This window comes from Parasteatoda tepidariorum, chromosome 6, assembly GCF_982258835.1.
Source record: "Parasteatoda tepidariorum strain Cologne lab strain chromosome 6, Ptep-v5.0, whole genome shotgun sequence".
Lineage (NCBI taxonomy): Eukaryota > Metazoa > Arthropoda > Arachnida > Araneae > Theridiidae > Parasteatoda > Parasteatoda tepidariorum.
The window spans coordinates 56,835,360-56,858,940 of NC_141760.1; positions in this window are offsets into that span (position 1 = coordinate 56,835,360).

The window sequence follows — 23,581 nt, forward strand, 5'->3', positions numbered from 1 at the left end:
TAAAAAGACATGTTTTATTTGTTAAATACTTTCAATTGAAATTTATATACATAATGAATTTATTTTGTTATTACAAATTAAACCAGAAAAAGTTTTTTAATATTTATTGGAAAATTGTCTTAGTTGAGAATTGAAGGAATAAATTTAAATAGGTATCATTAGTTATAAAAGTTAAAAGATTGAGATTTTTAGATATTTTTTTTTTGCAATTTTTCTCAAAACTCAAAAATAATTTTATAATCCTTATTTATGTGTATTATTATCTAACATAATTAAGTAACTCCTTTTAGTTCTTACGATTGGAATTATTTCTTACAATTCTGTGACAGATTTGAACGGAATAAAATTCATCGATTAATATCTTATTTAAATGTGAACTATTAAAACATCACTTTTAAAAAGTGGAGAGCATTAAAGCATAAATTGTAGTTTGAAAAATACAACAATGCTGCTAATTTTTTGGCTTCCTTCAAAAACATCATTAAGATAATTAACTTATTTTGTACTTAAAATGTTAGAACACGTTGTATTAAAAAATAAAGATCTTTTTAACGACAAATTCACCACGTTATTCGTTTTCAAACTCAATCGTAAAAGTGCTCCAAACTGCTCAAGAACTGGCTGTGTAATCGTAAAAGAAGTAAAAACAGAACTACTATCACAGTTGAAATATGAGTTATTACTTATATATTATTTTAATTAACGGATTTAAATTTCGGGACATTTGAAATTCTACTTATTTATAGAGATATCTAAGCTGACGTCACTTACCTGACCACTGGCAATCCATCAATGATCAATCAGTTTAATAGCAACCAATAGGAATACGTTTTTGTTGGAATGGGAATATCTATTATCCAATAGGAATGGTGCGAACAGCTAGTCGCCCAAAATTACAACTATTGCTGGATTTACACCAGGATGTAGTTAAGCCTAGGGTTTGGATATATCTCTAAACTTTATTCAGCTAGTTATGGAAGTTTATTAGTTTTAAAGCCAAAAGCTGCGCGCAGTAAGGATAAAAAAATCAGGAACATGCATCTCACTAAAGTTACGCGAAACGACTACTTTTATTGCAAATTGAGCGTTTATAATTATGTATATTAAAGAAGGTGCGCCATTCTTTGCAGCATCAATGCCATACCTGTCATACCACCAGGAGTCTTTTAAAGACTTTGATAATTTAACTTTGTAGTATTTTTCATAATTGTGTTATAAATCCCAGCGATGGATGGTTGATACGAATTCCACATCAGATTTTCACCGACCACAGTGCTGACGTGAAATAACCTCAATGGTAGACGGATCATGGGTTAGAGTCCCCTTGCTTTCAGGATAACTGTGGAAGGTTTTCGTGGTCTTCCTCTCCATGTAACGCAAATGTGTGTTAGTTCCATCAAAAACTCCTCCGCAAAAGCAAATTTCTCATAATACTTGATCCCGGAGTTCCCTTGTCTTCTAGATTGGGTTCAAAATTACAGGGCTGCGTAGTTGAACATTAGTAGTCTTAAACCAAAAAATTGTTTCGGCTGCTCAACGACGATTGTAATAAAATAAAAATAATAAATAAAATGGTTCAGAAGAATTTTTATTTATTTTCCTTGAATATTGCATATAAATTTGTAACCCTCATTAACTGCTCTAAAAAGAGCACGTTGGACGCAAAGTTCCTATGTGATTCTTTATTCAATATGTAAGTCTCCGAGTTTTTAGACTTCATTTTGGTCACGTTATCTATAAGCTAAAATAAAATTGTTCTCTGACCCTTGCTCACTAGCTTAAATGTAAAAATTTTAATACTGCAATAGATTTTGAATTACATAAAATTAAACGCATTTATTAATCTATACATATAGCAAAACACTCAACCAAAAATGGTTTGATGTGTCTCAAATAAGCAGTTAATAAGAAATAATTTGATTAAAAAATAAATGGTTTTTGCCATTAAATTATATTGCGAACTGGTAGGGGCGGTATTAAAGAAGATTTTTTTTAAAATTTATTTACTTTCTATAAATTGAATTAATTCTGAAACCAATTCAAATGAATTTAAAATCTTTTGTGTAATTAAAACCTTATAATCTTCTACGAATCTCTGAGAGGTTAGTTATATAGATCAACTGTATTAATTTTGTCTTTTTTCCGTAGATTACGCATGTTATGTTCTTATATTATAACATTGTTAAAATAGCGAAGGGGTTAATTTTTTTCGAGAATAAGTAGAATTTTATGTTTGAATTATTATTGCCAGCACTAAATCTTATGTCCATTTTGGTCATTACAGAACAATATATAAGACTAATCAACTACTATTACCTAAGATGGTTTAATCTGTTTCAGGATAATCAATAAAATATTTGGCGCAAAAGAACTTTTTATAGTTTTCTTCTCTTTTTTCCACGTAGTACTTTTTTCTTCTATTCTTCTCTGCAATCAAAGGCTTACACATGCACTTCGTATGTGTCCAGATAAATATATACGCCTGGAGTAGTTTTCAGATAACTTTTAAACACTTTATGCCAAGAAGATATAGAGAGAATGAAAGAAAGGCATTCAAAGACCTGGTCTTTTGTTGCACGATATTATTCTTATCGTTTTTTTTTCCTGAGGAGGAGATTGAAAGTGGCAGTTTTTTACCTTATTCTTCCTTCCTTCCTTTCTTTCGATATTGTTTTATTTCCTTTCATTTTAGTCTCAGCCTACTACCTTTTTTTTCATTCAGAATGTCAAACTGTGTCCTTCTCTTCATTTCTTTTCAGTTTTATTATTTCTTTTTACGTAGGTTGACTAGTGAAAGATTGTAAATTGACTCATAAATGAAGGAAGTTAGCTCTTTGGTGGAATTGGTCATGCATGGTATTGACTTTGAAGAGTTTTTTATTGATATGACGTGACAGACAAGTTGAATAAACTCTGTAGATAACAATATATTTTTTCGTTGGTTTAAATAGAAAAATAGCTCTAGTTTATAAAAAGCGCCAATTGTAATATTATTTTCATTTATTTTTTTTTAAAAAACCGAATGCTTAGCATTTTTGAATTGTTTCTAAATGAACATTTGCGAGTGAAAGGAATTAAGCTTTTACAGGGTGTCTAACATTCACTGATGACTTGAAAAATTGATTAAAATATAAACAGTCTGCTTTGGTAACCAAAAAAAAACTTTTCAAGTTTAGAAACTAGTTATGAAGTTAGTCAATAGATGGCGCTGCTAACAATGACAATTTTCTATACAATGCTTTAAACTAAAACTAATTGAGGCCTGTGTGAATATTTGGAATTGGTTTGACGTGTAGCTAAAAATAATTATTTTAGAATTTCTACTGTTACAGCATTATCTATCAATTTTGTAGCTTGTTTTTGAGATTGGTAACAATAAATGTCTAACTTCTGAGGTAGATATGATGCAATAGGTATATTTAACAAAACAGTATTTTTATCTTCTTCCTGTTTTCTTTCATTTATTTATCAAATTAGATCTTTTTTTGGCACACTTTCTACATTCTCTAACTCTCTATTTCGCTAACATTTTCGTACATTTAATAAATCATTAACATTTAAAACAAACTGCGTAATAATTTTTTCAACAGTTTTTAAATTAACTTAGTTTATTTGTAAGCTATCGTTTCAGTTTGTTTTTAAATATTTAAATTCGTTTTGACTTTTTTAAAAATAAACAATCTAACTATAGAGTGACCATTTTTGAATTTACAGGTATATCCTAAGCTGTATAAATGCTTCAAAATTCTTATTTTATTATCTTATTTCATTATAGTCGAAACAATTTAAAATAGTAAGATACAAAATTTTTTTGCATCATTTTAAGGAATGTAATTTCAAATGCCAAAATAAAAATTTGAGTGGAATTGGTCAAATAGTTTCTGAGAAATCAAATTTTGTAAATATTGTAATTTTAAAATTGTGTTTCTCAGGAACTATTCGACTGATTTTGTTTACCATATAATACAGGACTGCATATTTTGTTTATTTTTAATGAAGATTAAGAATAAAAAAATTTAGCTATAAATGCCCGGATGACTTTGCATATAAGCAAATATTAATCAAGCATTAAAAATTTGCATGTCCATATAACTTAGCTTTATACAACTATGTTTCCTACAGTATTTTTGTTGTATTTCATTTCGCAATACTTTTATTTTTTATGCTTATTAAGCTAGCCTTTTTTCATTGAATTGTGGCATTTATAAATTTTTTGTCTGTCAATATTTCATTTTATTATAGATTTTGACAACATTATGTATGTTTCTAAGATAATCATTATTTTTTATAAAAGGTATATAAAGCAAATTCTACGAAGAGTTTAATTCTTTAAACAAAAAATTTACTAATTTCATTCAATATTCATAGGAAGTGAACAGGTCGCGGTAGCTCTGTGTTTGAAATTTGGATTCCCACCCGGAAAGTTCACGGTTCGATCCTCGACTCCGCTAAGACCCATCTTGCATATGCGCATATGATACACGTGTTCGTAAAATCTGTGGCTCATGTACAAACGATATGCGTTTTCGTAAAATCTATGAAATCGAAAATTATGTCTGTCGCTGAGCAGAATCGTGGTCACAAGGATCTGGAGGAAACTCCCCCCCCCCTTCAGATCTATGTCGAAATTGTGGAAGTGGTCTTACGAATAAATGGTGCTGACATTTACCTTAGAGGCTATTCCTTCTCACCTTTCCTTTGTTTGACAACAATGTTGCCCAATAAAGAAGGAAAATCTTCCTTATTTGATCATATCTCAGCAGTTTCCTTGCTTCGGTGCAAGGGAAAAATACTGTTACACTGCTACCATTCAGCACTTTAAGCATTTTCACTGTTATCATCCGGCATGACACATTGGTTTAAGCTTAATGTCTTTGCTTGTGTATTTCTCTACAATCTGAAATGAAATCTTTTGGTTTGTAAAATTTGAATTGTTTTTCAATACTTTAAATATTACAGAATTAATATACGTATTTTCTTTGAAAATTACTTAACAAATTCTATAAAAACCACTTAAAAATATTTAAATGATCAGTTATTACATTTCGATAATAACATTTTTAAAACTTTTGTTTCAAAAACTAGGCTAAACACAAGCTTTGTCCAAAACCCAGTGCAGTTTCTTTTGAGAAATGGTTTCAATACTTGGCATCTTTGAGACATAAGATGTTTCCCTCATAAAATGTTACACACTAAAGTTGGCAAATGTGATAATCCCTAAGTAATGAAAAAAATTATTTTGGTAAATAGGGTGAAATTCTGTAAAGGACAGCAATTTCTTTTTAATTTCAAACTGAGTATTCTTTGTGATTTTTTTTTGTCGTATGCCTGTTTAGGCAGTGGCGGTGCGATTGTTCCTGTTTCTCAGTGGCGCCATCTATGGCCAGGAATTCGACTTCTGCCACGCCATTCACACAACCACAACCCGTTTATAGGGCAGGTCACATCCACACACAAAGAAGAAAGGGCGTGGAACACACAGAGAGAGAAAGAAACATCCATGTCTTGCCCGGGATTCGAACCCAGGACCTTTCTGATGCAAGGACAGTTCCCTGCCCCCTACACAGGCCGGTCAGCAATCTTTGTGGTTAGTTATATCATATTCATAAAAATGTGACTTCTAAAAATGCGTAGTTCATACAAAGAGGATTAGAGGCTATTCGACAGATAAGGAGCATAATTCTATACAAAAATCCCATTCCTTATTAGTTTGGGTTCGGAGTTTAATTAAGGAACATAACCATTATTTTAATTATATTCATAAGAATAATACATGAATACTGATTCAATAAATGGAAAAAACTGATAAAATATATAATCTTTTTGGAAATGAAACAATCTAGATCTTTGAATAACGCGTTTAAAGATGGAAAATTTAGAAATACTTGTATGAAGCTCAAGGCTTATTTTTATTGTTGCGTCGATGTCCCAAAATATAAGATAAAACTCTTTATTTTGCTCACAGCAGCGTAAAATCCGATACTCATAACTCAGAATTTAGAATATTCGATATTATCTAGCATGAAGATCGAAAATATGCTTCGAATACATATGGAACAAATTTAACGTTACTATCGATAAGGGAACCGTTTTTAACGGTGGAGAAAATGAAACTTTCGATTTCTTCCTGGCAGTCATGAAATTTAAAATTTTAGAGCAAGGAAATGCGAACGAATCTTTGTTAAGTATGCCGATGTAAAAGAATATTTTAGTTTTCAAATGAACTATTGTATTTTTTTTTTCAGTTTAAAGTATTTTTAATAAGGTTTTTTACTAATATTTTAGCCACTTTTTCTGAAAATAATGTATTAGTTCACCACATCTTTACACTTTAAATAAATTATTTAAAACCAGTGGGCTGCGCCCCCTGCTCCATAACGCTCGCCAACCCCCGAAAATTGCTACGCAATCTTATATCATTTGCTTCGCAAACCAAGCTCGCTTCGCTCGCTACTAACTTAGGTACATTGCAAATGCACAAAATTCTAAGAATTCAAAACAATCATTCAAATCCATATAATAACTTTTTTTAAAATAAAATTACATCTTTTTAGTAAATACTAAATCATTAAAATAAATTTGAATTCAAATAAATGACATGTAATTCGTTAAACCATCTCTTTAAACAGGTTAAAATTTTGGCTATAATTAAGTCTATTAAAAATTGAAATACGTGAATTGCAATGGAAAAACCTGCATAAACAAATAAATTCTAGTAAAACAAATAAATTCGTGTTATAAATGAAAAATCGTCAAATAAATTCGTAATATATAAATTCGTGAAAAAAAGCGCTTTCGACAAAATACTAAAATAGCGATCTATCCGCAAAGACTACTCACTTCTGTCTAGCTTATGCTCGCTCTGGTTATTTCAGTTTCCGTTTTTAAAAGCGCTATATGTTGAGCCATCTCAGCTAGATTTGGCATGTGACATTTTTAGCGGCAATCATTGGTCAATTTTCTAGCGTTGCCATTCGGGGAGTTGTAATGAGTCTTTTTTTTGTCGCCGTGTAAGAGAAATATATAGATTTTTATACAAAATAGCCGCTTTGGTCCGAAATTAAAAATTTTCTTGAAATCTTTGCTTCAAACATGGGATGTCTTTACACTTTAAATAAAGTACTTTAAAAACTTTTACAAAATTGCAGTTTAAATTGGAAATCTAGACTTTCTTATAAAAACTTCTGATGTCATTATACTTTAAATAATTTATTTAGAAGCTTTATTCGAAATGTCCGTTTAGGTAAAGAATTTAGACATTCTTTTGGAAACTTTGTTTAATACTTAGGATGTCTTAACATATTAAAAAATATTTAAAACTTTTAGGCAAAATTACAGTTTGGGTTTCATATTTAGACATTCTTATGTAAATTTTGCTTAATATTTAGGATGTCAAAATAGCTACTTAGGATGTTTAACTTATTTAGAAGCTTTATGCAAAATTACCGTTTAGGTAGAAAATTTAGACATTCATTTCGAAACAGATTGATCTGGAAATTAAAAAATATAAATGGAAATGGATTTATCACTATCTACGTAAACCTGAAGACCTAAATATACTTGGCTCAGGACAATTGTAAATGAATTGAAGACAATAAGAGAGACTTGGAGAGAGGCAAAATATTTATCTAGCTACAAATAGAATGAGATGGAAAGCTGTGATAGAAGCCTTATGCTCCAATTCGGAGTAAAGAGGAATATGTTTATGCATGTGATTGACTTTTCATTCTATTCTTTTTACCTAAATTGTTTTACATTAAAGTAACACCACTTCTTAATTTTTTTAAAACTGTAAATGATGGCATACTATTTTTAAACTATACTGAGATATGCTAAACAATCTATTAATCAAATATAGGAATTGCCAAATTATATGGCAAGAGAACAATTTTCAAAACTCTTTAAGTCCTGATCTTGAGTGATATTTTAATTTTATTATATTGATAATAGAAAACATGTTGATCAAAAGCAACAAAGCCTGACAACCGAAGCAAATTTAAACAAATGTCAATTTTCAAAATTCAATGTAATTTGACCAATAGGTTTTACGGATTTTGACATAGACAATTGAAGGGGATGACATTTTCTCTTTTTACCAATGGTTTTATGCGTACTTGTTAAATCTCCACTCTACTACACTATGGAACGCGTGCAATGTGTTTGCCACGAAGATGTAATGTAATAAGTTCTAAAAGACTGTAACACAAACTGAAAACTAATTTGTATTCATTTCCAAGGACTATGTAAAAGGTTACTCATAACAATTTTGCCTAGAGGAAAATGAATTCAATACTTAATACTGAAGAAAAATTATGTTTTGGATTATTCTTATAGTTGTAACTAAAAAAAATAACTTTTATGATCTTTTTCGCCTTACTGAAAACTATGCTTCAAATAATATTTTCGAACTTTAAATATATTTATAAATGACTAAATAATATAAACAGAATTTAAAATTCAAAATAAATTGTTGTAAATAAAGTTACATCGCAAACTAACATTTTTAAATCCAAAAAACCCTTATTTTTTGAAAAATAAATTCTACCGAAGTTAGAATTATCAATGTTTTGCCATTTTATTCCCCTTTTAGAAATACCAATGTTAACTAAACTAAAACAATTAACTAAAACAAGTAAACTAAACAAGTTAACTAAATAATCAAGTACTGAAACCAATAATGAGTTATTTTCATTACGGGTATATGTTCAGCTTCGAAAACACTAATTTGAAACAAACTTATTAAGCTTATAGTTAACACGTAAACGCTATTTTCAAGTTGTCTATAAATTACACTCGCCATATCTCTTTGCAGCGTCGTGTTTAATTACGTTTCATTCTTTCTCGTTATTATTAACTTTTGCTTAAACTTTGAACTCTTGTGGCATAAAATTAGATTTTACCCATTCAACAAAATTACTCGCTTACCATCTTAACACAGTTACATCGTTACAAAATTATCTCACGAGAAAACTTAAACCTTTTATGAAACTTGAAGAAAACTTTCCTTCGAAGTAATTTAGCGGAATCTTTCGCGCATGACTTGAAGAAAATTTAAATTTACTTAAACATATAATTTCCGCTAAGTTACTTGAGCTCCGACTCTATCCTGATCTCCATACTAGTCCAGCTTTCATATTTGATTTTAATTTTTGGAATAATGAAGTTTAGTTCTTAAATGGTTAAAAACATTAATTTTTGTTTCAGATATTCAGTAAACGTTTTTGAAGATGGAATTAATCACTGCTGAACAAATATTGCTCTTTAAATGGACTGTTTTTTCAATTTAGGCCAATTCGTATTATTATTGTGTCCTGTTTTTGTTTGAAGTATTTAAAATTGGTTAAGCTACTCAAATTTTCTTTTCAATAACGTTATAATTAGATAAAGTTATTTTCTTCTTTGAATTTCATCTATGCTTATTACAGTTTAAGTGAAAGACGCATTTAATCTAATTTGATACTTTATTTTATTTAATTTTATTTTAATACCGGCTTTGAGCAGTTGACCAGTAATTCTGAGTTAACGATTACCAATATTTGTAGCCTTGAAGTTTCGAATCCAATTTAAAAGCAAGGAACTCTAGGATCAAACATTGAGCAAATTATCCTTCGTGGAGGACTTTTTTGACAGAACTAACCCGCATTTGCGTTACATGGAGAGGAAAACTACGTAAACCTCCCACGATTAGCTTGACGGTGATGGAATTCAAATTCATGACGCGTCAACCACTGAGGATATTTTATGTCAGTACTGTGGTTGGTGCGAACCGAGAACAGGATTCGTATGAACCAGTCATAGCTGGAATTTTAACTTGGACCACGTCATTGAAAGGGGAACGTTCTATCCCCTGAGCCACCTTAGCTCCCAATTTAATATTTGTCTCTATGCATCAAGAATGTTTGTTATATGAATTATAATAATCAAGTCTATTGATGTTTGCAAGCAACTTTGTGATATATTGTATGCCTAACAGTATTTGTCCTAAAATATTCGGCTCATATTCGTTTTGTGTATCGAAAGTGCTTGAGTTAGGTATAAAGAAATAAAGTGTGCTAACCTAATAAAATAAAAACTTTAGTCTAACCGTAAAACTCAACTCGAAATGCAACTGTATATTAATTATGTATATTAATGAAGTTGCAAAGTTGGAGATAAATATAAGAAATATTTATACTTAAAATCATTACGAAATATGAAGCTTAACCTAGGAAAATAAGTGCTCTAAATTTACCAGTAAAGTTTAAGATTTACCTTGTTTTCTGGTTATACGGATGCATCAAAAAGTACATAATTTTTCCATAGCACTTTGGTAAAGACATATGTTCAAATTGTAAGTAACATACGTTTTATTAGCATGATATTTGGTTCTAAATTTGGTAAATTAAAAAAAAAATAAATATTAAGTTTACTATCCAGTAAAACTAATCTATTTATATTTTGTACATTTACTATCCATAAGTACAGGCACCGGTTTAGAACCCTCAAATATATGGAGTTAGAGTTTCAAGGATTTTCCATTTGCTTCACCAGGACAAAATAGTAATGACAATTTCTTTCAGTAATATGCAGCATAATTTTTTTGATGACCACAGCTTTAAAATTCGTACATGTATACTAATTTTTGTTGTAAATGAGGTTAATGATACGTCATATCTATAAAGAATTTATTCTATTTCATCCAGTTTCAGCGTAATCGAAATACGAAATACCTCTTGTTAAAGTTATTTTTTGTTTCTGTTTAATCAGACGCGGGTTTTAGAAATTTGAATATTCCGGGGATCACGAAGATAATTTTCAAAATGATATTTGAAATTATCTATTCAATTCATGCAGTCAATTATTACAAATATTCTATAATCTTCTATACTAAGGGATTTATTGATGTCGTGAATAACTTTTATCTATTTCATGCAACAAATAGATATTTTTCATTCTTTTTAATAAAATATTAGTTGTTTAAAAGAAAAAAAATACATAAAATGAACAAAATCTATACATTCTATCTACATCTATAACAAAATATTTGCACTTAAAAAACCTTTTGAAATAAGAGAACAAGAGATAGGAGTTAAATTACGTAACAACAAGATATAATAAAAATAGATCTATGTTGTACGAAGAATTCTTTCGCGCAAAATTGTAACGACCGCCGGGCTCAAATTGACAAAGATTATAATTTTTTACACATGGCATATTCGAATTCAGAGCCTCAAAATTTATTAAAAAATTTTGCATGTTATTAACGTTTATGTTAAACTTAGCGTCTTCTCCTTATTAGATCTATAATTCGTTTCACTATTTCAAAGTAAATTTATTCAGAGCTAGAAAATATCTTTGTTCACCGCGCAAAATCAAAACTACAGAGCCTAGCATGCGCAATACACTTCAAAGATTTGAAAACATCATTCACGATTCTTTTCTCCTTGTTATAACTGAGCAATAGATCAGGACAATAAATAACCAGGAAAAAAAGAAAAAGAAATATTAAGTTGATTATAATATTCAAAGAAATTATTATAAATAAATATCAATACTTCAGATACGTAAATAAAATTTACGTAATTTAACTCCTATCAACACAGCGCTGCAATTTTAAATGAGCCAAATCAGAAAACATGATTACAAGTTATTTGGTAAACAGCATTGCTGAGGTGATAAAGTAAATGAAGTGGTCTGAAGAATAATCTTTAAATTTTATTATGATTCTTCAGAGTATAATTAAAAAATCCATTTTTGAGTAAAATTTTCCTTTCTGAGTTAAGACCTAAGAACTATAATTTTAAAAACCTGAATTTCCAGAAAATCATTACTATAATGAACAGAAAACCTGTCCAAAAAATTATTTAAATACCTTAAATTTTGGTGTTGATTTAATTTTGGTTGGCTGAGAGATGTCTTAATCAGGCAAATATAATTTTTATGCTAATTGTTTTTTTTCACTGTAAGATTCCACCACATCCAAGTAGTTAACTTAAGGGGCAGTTCCAATTTTTCTTTTAACTAAATTAAATATTTAATTACAAACATTTTATTTCTTATTTACATTTATACACAATAAAATATAATTTTTGTTGTGTTTGGCTTGTGGTGAATAATATAACAAAAGAGTAAACGTCTTAAAGTGATTTTTTCTTCCGTTTTGATTTGCAGCATATTTTAGTGTTATGCAAACGAAGTCCGCTATAATAGACGATACTTCTGTTCCTCTTTACATAAAAGAAATTTCAAATGATTTTCTTGAAAAGCATAAAAATAAGCACCAAGTAATATTCATATAATAATGTTTAGAACCGTAACAATATATGTATTATAATGAATAGTTCGTAATGAGCAAGCTAAAATAACATTAAGAATTTATATTACTGTTATAAAAATAATAATAACTATTAATAAAACCATATAACATATCTTTTCCTATGTATTACACGCACAGTAATAGAGAGTCAGTTTTCTTGAAAAAATCTAATTAAATCAAGTATAAAGTGACACTTTTGGTTTATTCAAATACTAACCCTACATCTTTTTCTAAATATATTATGCTTTTATTATTAAATTTCAAAACTATAGCCAAATTTATAAATTTCAAAACTAAAGCCTTGAATAGTAATTTATAAAACGAATACTTCTTGATTTTTATTTCCTGCAACTTTTAGGAAATAACCCTTAAGAGAAACAGTTCATTTATTTTTATTGCTCTTAATCTATTTCATTATATTATCTGATTACTTCCAAAGATAAGGACTGTTAACATTTGGAAGAACAGCCATGAGCCAATAGCAAATAGCCGATTTTTTGTCACCAATGGGCAATATCATCATGAAAGAATTTATCTGGTCCCTGGTGAATTGGTAATGAGAAATAAAGGAGCGTTGAAGAAAGAAAATTCGGGCTTTGTTTTTCCACTTACCTTATAAATAAAGGGAGTAAAGTTTGGCGCATTTCTCTCGTTTATAGGGATTTTGCATGACTGCAAAGAATTGTGCGTGTGCTTTCTTTTAGAAATTTAAAAAAATTCTTATAATGAAAAAGAAAAGAAATATAAGTAGGGAGAAAAAAATAAAAAGATTTAATCAGTAGTAGTGCAGGGTCTAATCAGTTTATATTATAGTATTTGTATGGGATGTTTTTCAACTATACACCAATGAATATGTCGGAAATATGTCGGGGGTGCCCTGAAATTTGCTAATTTATTAGTGCAGGTAATGAAATGATGGTTATGAAATCAGACACAAAAACGTACTTTCTCTGAATAAAAATAACTTTTTTGCGTCAGATTCATATATTTGAGGTAGTTGCTGTCTGGGTAATAGTTTGGTAATTTTTAAAAAAAAGTCGCGCTTTTAAAATTCGATTTTACACGAACAATTCAACCAATTTCACTCAGATTTTGTATTTTGCCGTGCAAAATTATATTCTTTGAAATGGTGTAAAACAGGGGTAAGCAACCTTTTTAATCAACGGGCCAATTAAAATTTTAAAATTTTTCGGCGGGCCGCACATAAAGTAACACTTATTAATAATTTACAAAGCTTTATTTATAATAAACATTAGAATAAAAAAATATATAATTTGAAAAAAAAGTTAAGATTTCATATACAAATTTTAATGTAAAATTAAAACAAACAAGAAAAGAACAATAAAATGAATTTACTTGAAATTTTTAATGAGAAATTTGGCACTGTTTTTTCGATTAAAGCTGATCAATATCAGCCGTAATTAATGAGGTAGCTACACGTACGCAGCTTTCTAATAGTGCATCACCCAGTCTTGATCGGCGATCACTTTTGATTAATTTCATGATTGAAAATAATTGTTCCCAAACATACGTACTTCCGAACAGAGACATCATTTGCTTTGCATTTTTCGTCAAAAGCGGAAATTTCTCATGGCTCACATACGATTTATAAGAATTTTCGATGTTTACAGAGAAAAATACATTTTTTAAATCGGTATTATTCTGCATGTCAATTCATTTGAAAGTCTTCGTATCCACATCGATATTAAATGGCGAGGAAAACATTTTCATGGAAACCGCTGTCTTTTCAGCTTTAAACATTTGAAATCGTAATTGAAATTTGTTGATTAAAACGTCTATATATTGTGCGTATTTTTGAGAAGTAGTAACGCTTTCTTTTTCTAAATGTGGAAGGTGAGACACATTATTCTGCAAAAGATGCTGTTTCCACAATTTTAATTTGCGTTCAAAGCCCTGAATTTTATCATACAAATTGTGAATAAACTGTCCTTTGCCTTGAAGTTCCACATTAAGATCATTGAGATGCTGAGTCATGTCGATAAGAAACTCAAAATCGTCACTCGTCACAAAAAATTGTTTCGGTTTAGTATGTACTACCATTTTATTATAATTAATTTCATAACAATGCGATGGGAGAAAGTCGATAAAATAAATTCAATTTTAGAAATGCTTGGCGGGCCGCATAAACATGGTAAACGGGCCGCAAGTGGCCCGCGGGTCGCGTGTTGCTCACCCCTGGTGCAAAATATTGTGTCCCTTACAGTTCAGACTTTTTCCGACTATTATTACATAAAATAATAGAAAATAATAAATATTTACTAAAAGTTATTTTTTGCTTTAAAAATTATCTTTGGATAAACAAATTCTATGATTGTGAGCCAAAGTTTTTCACTTCACTTAAAAATTTCTCGAAAAATGTTCTTAATCTAGCTCTAGCGAAATACGAAAAAAATTAAAATTAACATTTTGGCTTTCAAACTTTGGACCGCTCTCCTGATCAAACTATGGGAGCCATATTTCCCAGATTGCGGCTACCCCCCTATCTTTCAAAGGGTCATAAATCTGAATTAGCCAAAAAAAGGTATGTTTACTCAGAAAAAAGTTTGTTTTTGTGTCTGATTTTGTAATGTAAACTATTGTTTGCAATAGTTAGCATATTTTAAGGTTACCTCCTTGAACCAATAAGATTGAGTCTTCGAACGTGAAAATTCGATTATACTGAGTGCTCCAGTTTTTGCACACACTACATCAATACACCAAATAAATATGTAGAAAAATCCTAAGAAATCGAAAAAAAATTAAAATTTTTAATGTGTATATAATATATAAAATGGAGAAAGTAAAACTTATGTAACATAAAAATAGAAGAAAAAAATTAGTTCACTCATCACGGTAGGAATTTTTAAAATATTTACACTGCTCTATCCATGAAAAAAAATCATTGGTTACAGTAAAGCGCCTCTTTCACGAAGAAAAAATGTAAAAGTTAAAACTATTAGAATATGGTAAGATTTACCCTGTTTCTGGCTTATGAGGACGCCAAAGAGCTCCAAACTTTTTACCAAAACACTTTAGTAATGATTTTGATAAAATTAACAATGTAATATGATTTTATAATGTGTGCTAAAATTTACTAAAGATGAATGGGCGTAGTACGTCGGGAGCTTAGCTCCTGGTAGGGCCACCCTAGGCGTGAAGGCCATTCCATTATGCCCAGCTAATGCTAGCAGGTGAAACTATGGAGCTAAATCAGTCTTCTACCTTTGGTGCTCCAGGTCACTTTCGGCCAACAGAAGCTGTAACACTTTCCTCTGTAGCATATATGGATACTGACGGATAGCAAATCTTCAATCCAACACCTTAGCAACTGGATGAATGTTGGAGACAGGGCTGCGGCTTCAATTTTGGGGATGCTCCTCAGGCTCTCAGCGGACTTTGGGGTACACTTCCAATGGATTCCATCACACGTTGGAATCAAAGGTAGCGAGATGGCGGACTCACTGGCTAAAGATGCTTCTTTAGAACCTTTACAGCCAGATTTACCTTCCACTTTCAATGAGGTCTTTGCAAAGTGCAAAAAAATGTTTATGGACCTCCGGAGGGTTCCTCCTCCGCATAATTGGTATTTCAGAAAACGACCTGGAAGTGCCTTGCTTTTTGGGGGACCTAGAAGCCAGCAGACTTGTTTATCTCGTTTTGCAAGTGGTCACTTGAGGTGTCTCGTATGTCAGGGGCAAAAGACTTTTGGACTTTGCACTAAATGTAAGGCTGCTCAGGCTTCGCCCGAGCATATTCTAAACTGCATCGATTTTAAGATCGACGAGGTTTATTCAAAACCTCATCTGTTTTTAGACTTTCTGGACATTTTTGGACTTATGGAGTTGGTCTAATTAGGAGGGACCTCTTGGGGATAAGAAACAACAACAACAACACTAAAGATGAAAAAAAGTTGAAAATTTGACATGATACCTTAGAGCATGTTATGAAAATAATTTATTCAGTTAAATTTACTTTTCCGTTTTGTATTTTTTACTAAATGCGTAGTAATAAAAAACATAATTTTGAAAACCAGGAATTGCGGTGAACCGCGTAGATATATGAACGGATATGACAAATACGTGGTTTAAATACAGTACACTTTGGTTTTATTAACCAGAATTATGGCTTTTTGTATTGGAAATATTATTACTATGCAGTACGATAATTTTGGCATAATTTTTTTTTATCCGTGATTGCTTTGTTGGGAGGTTTATAGATTAAAATTGATCTTAGTTATTGCAGATATTTTTTGTTCACTGAGAATTCGAGCTAGACTAGCGATATTTTTCTGTCCTTGTACGGCTTTTCACATGACTCCTGTCATTTCTGTGCCATATATAATTGATACATGAAATGTAAGCATGATGAAAAAATACAATATTTTTCGTACTGTAGATTTACTCTTGATAAGAGCGGGCTTGGCTGTTTACTAGTACATTTTGTACACGACATTTGTCGGTAAAAGCTAAGTGTGATTAAAAAATAACGAAGTAAAGGAAAACCATAGCACATTGTTTAAAAAATTTATTGAACATTTTTTACAAAATATTTTTAAATTAAATTATATGCATTCGGTTTTTTTATTGCCCAAAGTAAAGGGCTTTAGAAACAGCCAGTAGTCAGGCAAATAAGGCAGTAAGGATGCACAACTTTGAGATCAAGGATACAATGGTGATAATAGGGCATGTCGACAATAGTACTCACCTGTCGCCTTCACTTCTCAGACAAGCTGATACTCAGTGTACTGAATGGGTCTCAAACCACCATCGGAGACTGAACTCCGGTCCAACAAAATTATAGCTCGGTACCTTAATCATTGTGGAATTGAAAAGCTTGTTACACTGTTAAAACTGTACACTGCTTATCCGTCACTGTAAAAAGTGCACGGTTTATCTGTGACTGTTTAAAGTAGTTTTTAACAAAACGGTATGTCACTATTTTTTCACCATTTCTCCCATTTTGTCACTGTTTTTCACTTTAATTTTTAACGGATTAAAACCGTCATTTCCAATTCTAGATTCTACCATACAGTTTTACTTGACTGTATGCTAATTTGAATTTTTCTCAAATTATTTTATGACTTTTTTCTGTTATTGCTTTTATATTTCAGCAATTATTTTATGTTTTTTTAAAAAAAATTATTAAATAAAACTGCGACTCAGTATGTAATGATCCAATATGTAAGAATTAAAAGGTAAATGCAGTTTCAGACTTTCCTTTACTATTAAATACTATAGCCACATCGTGGTGGCTCGGGGGACAGAGCATTCACCTCCCATTAAGGTTTGATGAATTCAATTCTAATCCTGGCTCGCACCAGCTTCAGAGCTGACATGAAACTGGTATAACTGGTGCAAATACAAATTTTCTTTGTTTCGGGTTGTTGGTTGAAAAGTTGATTTTGTATGTTGTTACTACAGTTTTTCTTTATAACTTCTACAGTAAAACGTGTTTTGGCTTGTTTTAAAAACTTGTTTTATAAAAAAACGTTATGAATACGAGTTTGTTTTGTAACTTTCATGGAGAAAAAACTTGTTTTTGCATGGTAAAGTATAGTTAGGACTAAGCATTTTCTACATAAACTTTATGGTTTTTCACAACAAACTTAGCTACTAGTTTTAAACCGTAAAAGAGTTCAGGATTTTTTTACTGTATTTATTTAATTTTAGTTTGGTAAAATTTCTTATATTTGATTCCATGTAGCATGTTAATGTATGAGTACACTTTAACTTAAATTACGTGCTTAAGAATTTGCACATTTTAATTTAAAAGAAAATAACACATTTGGATCTTTTTAATACTAAGCTTTTATATAAGTTTTTAATTATGGATTGAAATTGTAATTTGATTCGTATTACCACAGAAAATAAATAAATAATTTAAGTTTTAAAGGATTTGTAAGGATAAAACAAACGTCTATAAGAGCGTGTGTATGTCAAATGCATTCAGAAGTTTTTCTTGATATGAGTTTACATTTGTGAATTAAAGTGCGTGCAGCAAAACTTTTATAAAGTTTACACTATTCTTTGGGCTTCAAAAATTTCAAGAAAAGAGTGAAATTCAACACGAAGTAAAAGAGACAAAATTTTTAAGAAAGTTTAAATGGCGTTTTCATGTTACATTCACTAAATTCCAAACGTTACTTCAAGTTGCTTAGTTTTGAACATGAGTACAAAGTAACATTCCTACTTTAGATTCTCTTCGCTACATTTTATCTGTTCTAGCACGCGCGATTTTTTCGTTTTTGTATTTTCTGTGCTTGAATAGAATTTGGATAAGGTAAAAAAATTAATTTCTTATGAAATACTTGGCTATACGTCTATACTTGGATGTTTTAAGAACAGATTAATGCTTTAGAGTGAGTTATTATTTAAATGTATTTTCAAAGCTGTCAATATACACTGTGTCCCGTTTAAATAAAGCCACCTTGATTTCGTGCCATAATGAAGCGCAACGAGAACTGTGAGCCAAGCATGTATATTAATTAATTCCATATCCAAAAACATATTATTAAGGAGTTAAGTCACTCCTTGCTCCACCAGGACAGGAATTAATATCGACCAAATTAAAAATGGGCAAAAAGTGTCTAATTACTATAAATGCCACTTCTGATTACAGCCAAAATGACCTCCACAATTATATGACTTGAAATATGTCTTGCCGTTGCTTACCATTTACAAGTACCAGGAGGACAGTAGCGAGGTTTCTGTTCTGCCACAGACTGAAACTGTCCCTTTTTGTAAATTGCAGCCCCACAGAGGTTACGTTTTTTTAAGTATAGAGGTTAAAGGAGTGAACAGGATATTCATGACAAGCACTCTCCCTTACAAAATTCTAAGGAGTTTTTGAGGTTTATTTGAGGTTGTTTTGAGGTGCTGAGGTTGCCTTGAGGCTTATTTGAGGTTGGCTTCAAGCACAACCTTACAAAATCAACCTAACAAGGTGTATAATCAAGGTATATGAAGTTGTTTTTATTGATATTTGTGGAGTTTTGAGGCTGATAGACACCTACTTCCGAGCAAGTAGCTTAGGAATGTTTTTCAGGTATACAGGTAATTTTCTATACACTTAAAGTAAATAAGTATATTTGAGGTGTGAAAAATTTCACTCGGTCCCAATTAAAAGTTTCGCTGAGCTATATATGATGTTGTTTTTATAAGGTGTAAATAGGCTTTAAATTGAGGTTTATCAATGAGATTATTTTTGATACGAAACATAACCTCCTTTTTCTACCTCAGGTGTGTTTCTTACACATGCCAACCTCATAACAACCTTAAAAACATCTTATTTTTTTTAAGGGCTACGTCCAAAGCATTCACTGTAAAACTTTTTTCAAAGTAAATTCAGGCATTATTCTGCAAGAAAATCTGGCTGGGGCTACCAATGCTGCCTATAAATAACAAAAAATAGGATTTTAGCAGTTTTTGGTGGTCAGTAGAATTTATTAGTCAAATGGTAAGCAATATTCCATATTTCAAGTCTTGTATAAATGTGCTGGATATTTTGGTTAAAATCAGAAATGGATTTACTTATGTAGGAAACTTTTTTCCTTTCTTTTTTGCTTATTCGATTTTCTTCCTTGTCCAGGTGGAACAGAGAGTAAATTACACCAGATAAATATATAATTGGATATCTACTTTCGTAATATGCTTGTTTGATTCACAGTGGTTTCCTTTGAGGACAATTATAGCATAAAATCAAGATGATTTTATTTAAGTGGGACACACTGACAACAACAACAAAAATCACCTTTTATCTACTAATGACAGTGTAGCAGGGATAGTTTTATTATTCCCTGTTAGGCTTATTTCTCAAAGACAAGTTTCTGCAATTTTTCAACTCATAATTGCTGTCTTCAGGTTTGGATTCAAAACTACGTAGCCTTGAGGAGTAAAAAAATCATACTTACAATGCATGAAATAGCTGCTCAAGCACCAATTCAAAAATAAAGTAAATTTTTAAAAGCTCTATTTTTTTAAAAAATTCAGTAATATTGTAATGTGTAGTTTTGAATATACGAAGTGTCACGATGATAGTTTTATTAAATGGATCTAGAGAAGTTTAAATTATATAACGGATTGTCTATTCGAACTTATAGTATTGGAAAATATGTCAAATATGTCTATGTAGTGTATATCAAATTGAATCATTCCTGAAAATGTGCTTCAATAATTTAAAACTCAGAATTTTATCTAAATGCCATACTTAAATTTCATAGTACGAAAACAAAACATAGATTAAAACATCATACATTTAAACAAGTTACTCTTAATGTAACTATATGAAACGATTTTTTTGTATGAAGTAAAGTTCTGTATGAAGACAGTATGTAAAGTCATTGGTGCCAGATATTTTTTACGACAAATTTGACAATTTAAAAAAAACGCCAATTTTTTGCCTTTAAAAAAAACTGAACAGCTGCCTTATTGCCATAGCGAAACTCCTATATTTTACAACGTTTCGTGATTCATTAATTAAATTAACTGATTCAAAAATATCCACATAGTGATGTTGATTTATTTTTGATTGAAAAAACTAGTTCGAGAAATATCCTGATCTTTAAGATAAAGAACTCTTTTTATGCAAAAGAAGAGGCAATCAAAAGTTTACACATTCAATCAACTAACAAAATTTTTTAGATGGTTAAAAAATTATTCTACGAATAATTAATTAGTCAAAGAATGTATATTAATGCAAAATGTTAAGTTCATTAAAAAGTTTTTTGTATTTTTTCTCATTACTTTTTCTGAAAGATTGTTCAGGGTACGCAATCAGCAATTTTTTTAAATAATATTTTCATAACTTAAAATTTAGGATTAATTTAATCTCCAGAAAGAATTATTTTCATTTTATAGAACGATGCTTGTTATTTCATACCTAAGAATTTATAAATACTTTATTTTGCATACGCACATAGTAAGTCGTAAGAAAATAAAATGTTTATTTTGTGCTTAAACATTAATGAGGAAAATAAGCTTACTTCTTATACATAATGTTCATAATTTTATTCTAATATCTTATATTTTATTAAAAGATCTTACTCAGTATATTTGGTTGTTTCTCTTTAGAGTAAATAATTTAAGTCATTTTACCTTGTCGATTATTTCGCTTGCTTTAATGATTCTCAATAAAAGCATGTATCTAATGTGATTTAGAAGCACCATGGTTCATGATTTAGAATTATTCTTGCAACCTCACATAGAAAAAACATGCTATGCAATGTAGAAATACCAATGCAATGACACGTATAAACATCATTGCATGTGATACAGAAGTATCAATACAATGCCACTTATAAACACCATTATATGTGATACAGAAGTATCAATGTAATGTCACTTAGAAACACCATACTTTAATGTTAATTTTCCAAAATCATGACCAAAGCGGCATGACCAAAAATTACCGAGTTTTTTGGTGCTAAATTTTACTATATTCTGGTAATTTTTAACATACTTTTTTCTCAGTGTATGCGATGTAGAAGCACCTATGTAGTAATATCACTTAGAAGCAATAATTTAATGTCGCCTAGCACCATTGTATGTCATTTTAAAGGACCAAAGAAATATCACGAGCATTATAATAAGTGATGTACAGTAATATTACCAATGTGATGTACAGTAAAAGTATGCACTATGTGACGTAAAAGTCCCATGACATTTGACGTTACACAGCATCATTTTTGTCGTTAAAATGACGAAACTGATAAAATTTAGTTACAAAAACTTCATTCGCTGCAAAAATATACAGATTGGGAATAGGAGTCGACATGTTTCAAGAGCTAAAAAAGTAGGCGCCCATTCTCAAGACTTGCGAGATTTAAATGAGAAAACAGAAAAGTGATTTTAAAAATACAAAGCATAAAGTTGCATACGAAAAATGGAAAATATATGGGAGAAACAAAACTGGAAAAAAACCTCAGTATACTAAGATTTTTCTAGTAGTTTTCCTTCTTATCTTTATTTTCCTTTTTTGTTTGGAAACTTTAAAGTTTTATAGTTTTAAAATCTTTTTTGTTTCTTCTCATTAACATCTGGTAAGTATTGAGAATGAACGCTTATTTGTGAGCACTGGACTGTCATTTCGAATCTGTACGGTTTTGAAGAGAAAGAAATTTGGTAATCAAATAATATCTTTGCCGCGCCCGCTTCTTGAGATTATTTACTTAAAACTGATATGGCTTAGTCCACACTTTGCAAGATATTCTTAATATCATTTAGAGTTGAAGATACCTATAACGCAGATATTGAAACCAAGCATCACTAAAATAAAGTTTCACATTATAATAATATTTTAGTTTAAAAAGAAATTCAAAAAAAAAGCACTGTAGCTTTCCATATAATACTATTCAATTGAAGATATGATCAATAGAACAGTGTTATGCATTTTTATCTTTCTTAAAATACATTGAACTATGCATAAACTATTTCCAAAGATAAGTGGACTGGTCGTCAAGACACGGTTCCCAGCAGATCACCGAAGTCAAGCATCACTGGCCACGGTCAGTGCGCGGGTGGGTCACCACTTGGATCAGCTGCGTAGGGACCGAGGGTGTGCGGTATTGGTCCTCGTTAAACTGTTCTACCGTAAAGTGCTCGACTTCGCGTGCAGGTCGTCGGGCTACCGAAGCGGGGGTGCCATCCCCTCTGCAGAGAATCAAAATTGTGATGGCATGTCTTCGGATGATCCTCAGGGATGTTTCCCAGTCCGTCGCCAATAACCCATTGCGCAGTTCTAGTGCGACGTAGATGAACAACAACAACAATCAAAGATGAAGTCACAAATATATATTTTCAAGTTTTATAGCGATAATTATTGAATGCTCGTAAAATCACACCTGTATGACTAAATATAATATGATGCTGCATAGCTCTGAAAAGATGATTTTTCAACTTCAGTGAATTGTAAGAAACGCAAATTCGATTCTATTGTCAAATTCGGTGAGGAACGAAAAGCAGATCAAATTTACGAAAGCCGGGTTTTGTCCCAATTTGGTTACCCGAATCTAACTGCATGCTTATTTTTAGAATGCATTATGAGAGGGCGAGAAATTCTCTCTTAATATTTCATTAATATACATCTTATTCAAAATGTAAAGGCTGAAAAAAATTTAATATTCTGAATACCAGAAGGGGCACTGCATCAAATTTCAATTCCTCGTGTATTTTATAGTAGTTTTGGTACCAAGCATCAACTATAAAATTATGCAGTGCTTTTTTATGGAGCATTTTGCTTCGATACAAACTATTTCTTTCATTTCATTTAGAATAGGGAAACATTTATAAA